This window comes from Haemaphysalis longicornis, unplaced genomic scaffold (assembly GCF_048455015.1).
Source record: "Haemaphysalis longicornis isolate Haplotype H1 unplaced genomic scaffold, Haemaphysalis longicornis Haplotype H1 scaffold_4, whole genome shotgun sequence".
Lineage (NCBI taxonomy): Eukaryota > Metazoa > Arthropoda > Arachnida > Ixodida > Ixodidae > Haemaphysalis > Haemaphysalis longicornis.
In genome coordinates, this window is record NW_027526361.1 from 219,691,843 (window position 1) to 219,695,093 (window position 3,251).

Here is a 3,251-nt window from a genome sequence, read left to right on the forward strand (position 1 = left end):
CTTTCAGTGGCACAAAATTCACAGAACTGAGAATTGTAAATGTAAAAGTTATAGAGTAGTGCTTGCCACGTAAAACCTGAACGCGATGGCATGTGCTGTTGCGTCTTGTGTAGCGAGTTGTAGCGACCGCAGTCTGCTGGTAGCGGGGCCGGTCGCCGTCGCTTCGTCGAGCCAGGACTAGGGGAGAGCTTAGAGCAAACTCAACGGGTTTATTTACATTTTCACAGTGAGTTGTCGAGATGAAGACAGAAGACAGATCTTGGCGGGCCGCAGCACGCCCTTTTCGTTGACCCCCGATCCCTAGTTCCCCAGGTTGGGGATTCCCATACAAAACAATGCGGACCAATGGTGATGTGTAAGTTCCTCGCTGTGAAGCACCGCCCTCGGGTAGGGACACGCCTTTCAGGTATGTCGACAGATGCACGGCACACACACACACACACACACCCTTGCCACTCGTCAGGAGCATCTAGTCGGTGTTGCTGTAGTAGAAGGGAAGAACGGAAGACGCGCGAGCGCCGCGTATCTTTTTGGTGTCCGCCGCGCGCTGCGTTCCCACGGTGGGGTTCTCACACATACTTCCCAGGGAGCTAACAAGGTTCGTGGAATCACTCCGGGGCGGGTTAATGGCTTGACCATTGCCACTGCCTTCTTCGCTGTGCTGCCGCCGCCACGGGGTCCCATTGTCCGGTCGTCGCCGTCTGGGCTTTCACGCGCACACGCGTTCAGTTGCTCAGGCGGGGGGGAATACCGGCGGCTCCTTAATCCCTTTTGGGGGCAACAACACTCAACGCCGCTCAAAAGCCGCTGTCAATCAGTGGCCGCCGCCGCGTCTGGTCGGCCTCCCTTCGTTTCCGTCGACAAGCGGTGGGGTGGTCGACCGGCGGGCGACTGACCCGCGCAAACATGGCGCCAGTGAGTCATAACAGCTCCTCCGCCGACGGGAAGATCTCGGACGTCGGGTAGTATCAGCTGCTCGACGGGAGAGATCACAGTAGCAGCATTCTTCCAGCACCATTGAAACCACAAAGACCAACCTCCCCGAACCAGCAAGCGCCGGCAATGAGTTTTCGGCAACCAGGCTGCTCTTTCAAAGGTGCTACAGTGCACCTACGCCCTTTTTTCTTTTACATATGGCAACCACACTAATACTCTTGCTCACAGCTAAAAACTTAGACTGAATTACTTAAAACACTACTCAAAATCACTACTGAAAGCGTTCCTCAACTGAAAACAAAAGAACGCGAAAGAAAAGCTAGAAGGCTCTGCTTAATGTGTCAACATTGGCGTTGGCAGAACCCTTCTTATACTTCACAGTGAAGTTAAGCTCCTGAAGCGCAAGGCTCCAGCGTAGTAGTCGCGGATTCTTTCCCGACATTTGCGATAGCCATGTCAGCGGGCAGTGGTCAGTGAAGAAGACAAAAGAAGTTCCGTAAAGGTAGCAGGCCAATTTTTGGGTGGCCCACACAATGCAGGCACATTCTTTTTCTGACGCACTGTAGGCCTCCTCGCGAACCGAGAGTTTCCTGCTGGCGTACAGCACCGGGTTCTCGTTCCCGTTGTCATCCTCCTGGCAGAGTACTACTCCTAAGCCTCTGTTGCGGGCCTCGCATTGCACAGTAAAGGGACGATCATAGTTCGGTGCATGCCGTACGGGTGAGCTAACAAGAGCCGTTTTGAGGCCTTGGGAAGCACCCTCCATTTCTGGTTGCGGGAATTCGCCAACCGCCTCTACTTTCAACTCGTCAGGTCGCCTCCTGCCCTGCCCTACCACGTGCCCTAGGTACCGTACTTCGGCGCGAGCTAGCTGGCAGTTAGCCGGCTTCGCTGTCAGTCCAGCGTGTGTCAAACGTCTAAGGACATCGCTAAGCTGGTACAGGTGGTCTTCCCATGTATTGTAGTACATAGCAAGGTCGACTAAGTAGGGAACAGCGTATTCTTCAGCCCCCTGCAGAACTCGGTTCATCAGCCTTATCCCGCACTTCTCCAGGAAGCCCGCAGTCAGAACGCTGCTGAACACTGAACCCTGGTAGCACTGTATCTCCTTAGGTAAGGCCACTCTAGAAAAAATAGACAGTAGTGCGTTGACTACTTCTACCGAGCTCTGCTCCTTCATTGGGATCGCCTCTGGAAATTTGGCTGGTGGACAAACAGCGGTAAGCAAATACCGGTAGCGTGATTTTGTCGCTGGGAGTGGTCCCCCAACGTCTATTACCAGCCGGCGAAAGGGCCCTGAAATGAGCGGAAGGAGCTCAAGTGGCGCCTTTCCCTTCTCGTGCGGTTTTCCCACTCTCTGACAGGTTTCACACGCTCTTACGTGGTTCTCAACCTCGGTGAAGCATCCTGGCCAATAAAACTCCGTTAGGAGCCTATCTTTGCTCTTCCGAGCTCCTAAATGCCCCAACCGACCAACTCCGTGACATAGATCAACAATGTAATGCCGATACTTAGTCGGAACTACAATCTGGTCAAACGTGCGACCTTTTGCATCCTGGTAGTGGCGGTACAAGATGCCGTTTTTGACGGGAAAACTGACATTCTTCCTCGCCACCCCTTCCCTGACGGTGTTCCAAATCTCCTTAAGGCTGGGATCGCTTTTCTGCTGCTCGATGAGCTCGTCTCCTGTCACTTTCCCCTGTACATTGCCTAGTGATTTGGATACAGGCAACACGAGCAGCCCCTCTTCCGATTCCCCTTCAGCTATATCAGCGCGAGTCTCCTCCTCTGACCCCTCTCTCTTTTTTTCAGTAGGCGACGGGATAGTAGACTCCGCTGTGCTGACTCCAGCTGGTGTTGCTGTACTTCCGGTGAAACTCGGTTCTTTCCGCTCTAGTTCGGCTGCTGGCGTGCGTGCTCTAGCTCTAGTCAAGGCTTGGACTGTTCCCTCCTGAAAACTTTTCCCTTGTTCTCTAAGCAGACGGTCGGTCTGATTCGAGAACAAGTAGGAGTACTGCGAGGGCAGCTTGTCTGACACCGCCGCTTCCGTCTCTACTTCTCCGAACGGCCCAGTGATGACTACTCGAGCTACCGGGAGACAAATGCTTCCCTCTTGCAAAACCGGTTTAATCCATGCGCACTTGCCGTTGTAATCTGCTTGTGCCACATAGTCCGGGTGCACCAGATCAATGGTTGCCCCACTGTCTCGTAAGACGCGGCATGGCTTTCCGTTCACGGTTAGATTAAAAAGGTACGGACTAAGTAGCTCCTCGCTAGTAGCAGAGTCACAAGTATACGAAAGGGCTGGCCTGGGC